The sequence below is a fragment of the Nicotiana attenuata genome, unplaced genomic scaffold, assembly GCF_001879085.1.
Source record: "Nicotiana attenuata strain UT unplaced genomic scaffold, NIATTr2, whole genome shotgun sequence".
NCBI lineage: Eukaryota > Viridiplantae > Streptophyta > Magnoliopsida > Solanales > Solanaceae > Nicotiana > Nicotiana attenuata.
The window spans coordinates 99,397-105,396 of NW_017671953.1; positions in this window are offsets into that span (position 1 = coordinate 99,397).

A 6,000-nucleotide genomic window follows, 5' to 3' on the forward strand; every position below is an offset into this window, starting at 1 on the left:
CTCGATCTATAGGCCAAGGCCATCTTTCTCGGGGACTAACACCTCGAACAAGTTCGAAGTGTTATTGGGAAATAAGCCCAAGAGGCATACTCAAAGGCTACGGCCAAATTAATACGACTCGGAGACATCTGAACCTCGCAATCAAAATAGGCCTTCAAATTCTATGAAAAATCGGTTAAAAAAGGCTACCATCGGAAAATAATACAAAAGGGCTTCGATAAAATCGGCCCTCGAAAAACCTTAAGAGGTATCAAATTACCTTAACACAAACGTGCTAAGGCACAAAAAGCAAAAGGGACTCAATCGACATCGGACCCTCAAAAAACCCAATGGGTAAAAAATACGTGCTAAGGCATAAGGAAATTTTTGCTAAGTCTTTTAAGTCGAAAAGGGAGAAATAATAGCCATCTTTTAGGGTCCATAACGGCTCGATCTAAAAGAGCCTAAGGGCCAAAACATTTAGAGTTTGAGACCTTGTTCTCACTCAACTCGGACCTAAGGGTCCCACTATTCCGAACTCGAATAAAATCGACTTGAATATAGCTCGAGGATTCATCATAAAACCTTAAGAGGTATTCTATTGTAAGTTCAAAACTTGCCTATTATACTAAAAACCTTAACGGTTTGTTTTACTCTGAGTTCGAGCTAATGCTTACTCAATTATTGAAGTTACAACAACAAAAATTTCGCAAGGCAAAACCAAAGCAAACTTTAACACGGATCAGAGATAGAGCGGAAAGAAAGGGAAATTTTTGTAAATAGAAGGTATTTACAATGCCCACGAGGGGCCTTACACAAAAAACAAAATCCTAAGGGCCTAGTGCACTTTGGGAGCCGCATCTTTGGGAGCCACATCTTTGGGAGCCGCTTCTTCAGGGACCTCATCCTCATCTCCTCCGCTCTCGGATCCACTAGCAGAGTCTTCATCATCGGAGAGTAAAGCCGCAGCCTCGTCCTCCGAAGCTTTCTCTTTCTCGATATCGGCCGAGAGGTCAAAGCCACGAGCATGCATTTCCTCGAGAGTCTCTCTCCGGGATTGTCGCCTGGCATGATCGAAAGCACATGAAAATTTGACTTTGGCAGCAACAGAGATCTCTTGTGCCCGAATGTTGGCAGCCTCGCGTCAGCTCGGTAAGAGGCCACAAACGCCTCCGCCTCAGATTTAGCTTTTGCAAGCTCGGCGGACAACTTAGCCTCGAGCTACTCAATCTTCCGAATCTGGGCCAAGCTTTCCCCCTTCACATTTTAAAGTTGGCATTCGACCGAAGTTAGCTAGGCCCGAAGCGTGTCCTTCTCCAAGGCAAGACGATCCATGTGTTGTTTCCACCCTAGGGTCTCGGCCTCTTTCGTCATGACCTCCTCTCGAAGCTGCTCCACCAGATCGTCCTTCTGCTGGGGCTGCATAGTCAAAATGTTAATCGCCAGATCAAATGAATACGTAACAAATTCCCAAAAAGTTATATTACTTGCTCGATGAGCTCAGTATGTTCTCGATGAGCCCTCGTTAGTTCGACTCGGAGGTCCCTGATTTCCTCCTCTTTTTGAACATGGAGGAGCTTGAGGTCGTCTCTCTCCTCCACGAGCTTCTTGAGTTCGGCCTCGCATCGGGTCAGCTCGGCTCGGGACTTGGAAAATGTTTCTTGATGGAGTGTCATGGCCTTCACACAAAGGGAAAAAGTCATACTTGGAAAAATGAGAGTAAAACACAAACATAATTATTGAAGTAGAAACTTACTTGTTTAAAAAGCCGCTGGGCCTCGTCAAAAATGAACGAAGCATCCGGGTCAGGACCATCTTCGACCCCTGCGAAGCACCCCTGTAAAATATCATTCCCTTCGTGGGTCGTCCCCACGTCGGGAGTCTTCATAGCCCGAGCATCTCGGAACTGCCCTTCGGAGAACGTAGGGCCAGACAGCGATTCATCTATATTAATTATCCCAAGTGAATCACTTGGGACATTCTCTTCTCTTTGAGGGGCCTTGGAATTAGACCCTTCAGGCATACCCACCAGTCGTTCTTCACGGAGGGGTGCACTTTTATCACCCGATGGCTCGGGGACTCTGCTCGGACTTCCCTCCGAGATTTCTTCGGTTCGAGATTGAACCGCATCAACCACCACCAGTTCAGCGGCCTTTGAAGCTTTAGTGCTTCCTCTCTTCCGAGCTACCAGCAAGCAATTGGTGTCCTCTCCTTCTTCCTCCTCCTCCCGAAGTTGTTGAGCTACGTTAGCAGACCGGGCTGCAGGGTCGACCCTCGATTTTCGAACCCTACTTTTTTGGGCTTCGGGGTATTTGGAGGCGAGGTCGTTTTCCTCCTTTTCTCTTTGGTTGGCTTCGGGATCTCCTCTTCACAAGGCAGAGGTGGCCTCATAACAACATTGTCTCCGAGACCTGCGTAAGGAGAAACTAAGTATTTTACGGAGAAACATCAACATGTGAACAAAGGGACTCACCGTTGTTTTTAGCTTCCCACCGACCCCAGTCCAAATCACGCCAACACCGCTCGGCGTGTGAAGAAGTAGAGGCCAGTTGTCGAACCCAACCTTCGAGGTCCGGAATCGCACCAGGAAACCAAGGGGAAGATGCACCATGAAAAAGAAATTAGATCGAAGGAGAATAAAGAAAGCAAAATAGTAAACATCATCGATGGAGTTGTACTTACGTTTCATGTTCCATTCCTTGGGGAATGACATTCTTTCGGCGAGGATCAGGTTAGAGGTCTTGATTCGGACGAACCGACCCATCCATCCTCGAACATTTTCCTCATCAATGCTCGAGAACAGTGCCTTCGTGGACCGACGCTGGAGCTTTATCAACCCACCTCGGTAAAGGCGAGGGCTGTATAACCTAATCAGATGGTCGAGGGTAAAAGACATCCCCTTGACCTTGCTCGAAAAATATCTGATCAAAATGACAATACGCCAGAAAGAGGGGTAGATCTGGCCAAGGGTCACCCGATATTGGTGACAGAAATCGACTATGACCGGATCCACGGGACCCAATGTGAATGGGTAAGTATATACACTTAAGTGCCCTTTCACGTAGGTAGTGATGTCCTCCTCAGGGGAAGGAATCACCACCTCCTTGTTTTCCCAATTGCAGTCCTCTTTCACCCACTCGAGATCGTCTTCAGATATTGAGCAGATGTATCGGGACATGGGCTCACGTCGGCCTGGAACTGATGAAGGTCTTTTGATTTTGAAATCGGAAGACAACTAGCATTGCCCAAGAACGCACTTTGTCACGCCCTGAACCTGGGGAGGCGTTGTTGGCACCCGGTGCCAAACTAGCCCGAGCGAACCATTCTATAACTCATTCATTCCTGTGATCATCATGGGCCAACATGGCCACAACTCATAATGTACAATTGTAAGTGGGCAAATGTTATATCAATGAACCATCGTTCATAAAACCTGAATACATATGGGCCGTCAAGGCCTCTGACATATTGTACATAATAAACATGTGTCTACAAAGCCTCTAAGATTATTTGACGTAAAATAGGACAGGGTAACGGCCTACCCATAAGTGTGTAGCAAAACTCTAACACGATGACTTATAGACTCGGCTGCACTCCGAATGAGGTGGAGTCTTACCGATCCTTCGCTGAATGCTAACCTTGTCTACTATGAGGGCTCGTCAAACTGATTACCTATACCTGCAGGCATGCAGCGTCCCCAACAAAAGGACGTCAGTACGAATAATGTACTGAGTATGTAAGGCAGAAATGAAACATAACAGTAAGTCAACATTTAATTAAGGGCATAGAAGAAACATGGAGTAAAGGACTCAAACTGTAAGTATGGATAGCTCTATAAGTCATGAAATATTTATAATGTCATGCATATGCGTATAAATGTCATGTAATGCATAGGTCTGTACGTAAATAACATCATCAAGCCTCTGAGGGCATCCTATCATATCATTTCAGCCACTATGGGCAACATCATCATCGTATACCAGTTGATCAGGTGGTGGTGCGTATATAACGCCGTAACCTTTTCCTATATCCCATATACATATATATACATACATATATACGCGTATATAACGCCATTTGGTCATGAATCAATATACATGTAAAGGAATGAAATGCATAAGTAATACGTTAATAAGATTTTCTCGGAATGCCATAAAACTCAATATGCCTTTCGGATAAACTTTATCAAATACGTATTTTTCTGAGACCCATGAACAGACGATAGAATAATAAGACTTATGGGAGAATAAGAATATACACATCTCTAGTATTTCTACGAAAAGAGTAATTTATGAAAGTTGTGCATTTGCTTGTTTCGTTTGTGTTGTAAAAATCATGCCAAAAAGAAAGAAAGGATGGCCTTAACATATCTGGACTGATTCTCTTGACAATTCCTCTAACACACGTCAATTGAGACAACACGTAACGGCGGACCGTAGTAGAAAAACAATCCGGATGATATTCTTGAGAAAGATTATACCGGGCGATAACACGTAACGTTTCGTTCCTATTTTTATGAATAGTTGAAGATGCTGATAAAATATCACGTTTTGAAGGGAACTTTGAATGATAAGGAATTATTTTTGTTTGAAATCTTCATTATCCCTCCGCTGTTACATAAAAAAGTTTAGACTGGAGTGTCTCAAATTGAGAAATTCTTAGTAGAAAGCTTTTTGTCTTTAGTGTAGGCCAACTAGGTACAAATTAAAATTTGTTGAAAGAATGAACTTCTACTACTTAATGGTTAAGTTGTTAAGAGTCTCATCCGTAAGTCTTTTTGCATCCACAATAAAGCTTGGCACTTTTTAAAAAATGAATTCTTCAAAAAAAGTTAGTTGGTAGGCCCCACTAATTTTGATGACTTACCCCCTTAATCTTCCAAGTGTGTCATGTTACTTCTTAATTCTAAGAGTCATTCTTTTAGCTCTTTTTTTGGCTGCCACGCTAGGGGCTTCAATCTTATCCAAGATATTTTTAATTAATCTCCCATTAAAATTTATTAATTACTTAATTATTGACTTAATTAGGAATTATCTCAAATTACTCGAAATACTACTTACCTTTAACATACTTTATACACTTTACTATCATGGTCATGTGGTACCATATAAAATAAATACATACACTATTATTTTATTAAAATATCCATATAAAAATACACATATTTTCTTAACTTAAAATTTTCCTAATCTCATATAAAGAGTAAGAATTCTTGTATACTTAATTCTTAAAATGGTAAAAAGATAACCTTCTTTTCTTGTGAGAAAATAATTTATATCTTTACAATAAAGAAATTCTTTTTTGTACTATAAATTCTCAAAACGAAAAAAGGATAACTTTTCTTATGATAAAATACTATCTACTCTTATAATAAATAAAACCTCATTTATAAACTCCCACATGTCATGTATTTAATTTAAAACTTATCACAACCATATAAAATCGTATATCTATCAACTTTTATCGAAAATGGTTTACTTTAAAGAAAATACATATCAAGCCAATATGTAGTAGTTCCGAAATTCTTCAAACTTAGAGGGTCTTTCATCCATATCTTCATGTATAACCTTAATCCCTTCCAACTCATATGTTATTACTTCGACGAATCCTAATGTTAAAGTACGGGATGTAACGGCACTCTCGATGCGAGGCTCCACCGGCGTTTTATCACCGGCCGACCGCTATGAGGATGTTTTTTCTTTTTGAGGGACAATTTTAGATGTTTTAGCCATCACCGTTATGGGATTCAAGAAAGGAGAAGAAGTTGATTTTATGACAAACTCAAATTGAAGAGGAGGATGGACTTAAAGAAAATTGAGAAGCTTGTAGAGATTTGGGAAAAGGTTTTGGAAGTGAAGGTTGAGAAATTGATTCTATTTATAGTGGCCACTTCAACAGTTTGAGGAAACTAGTGGCCAACCATAAGCCGCCGTTAATTAATGGCCTTGGGAACTATGCAGACGCGGCCCTTTAGTCACTTCTGTCGCTGACGTCATGGAATTGACATCATGATCGAGGTAT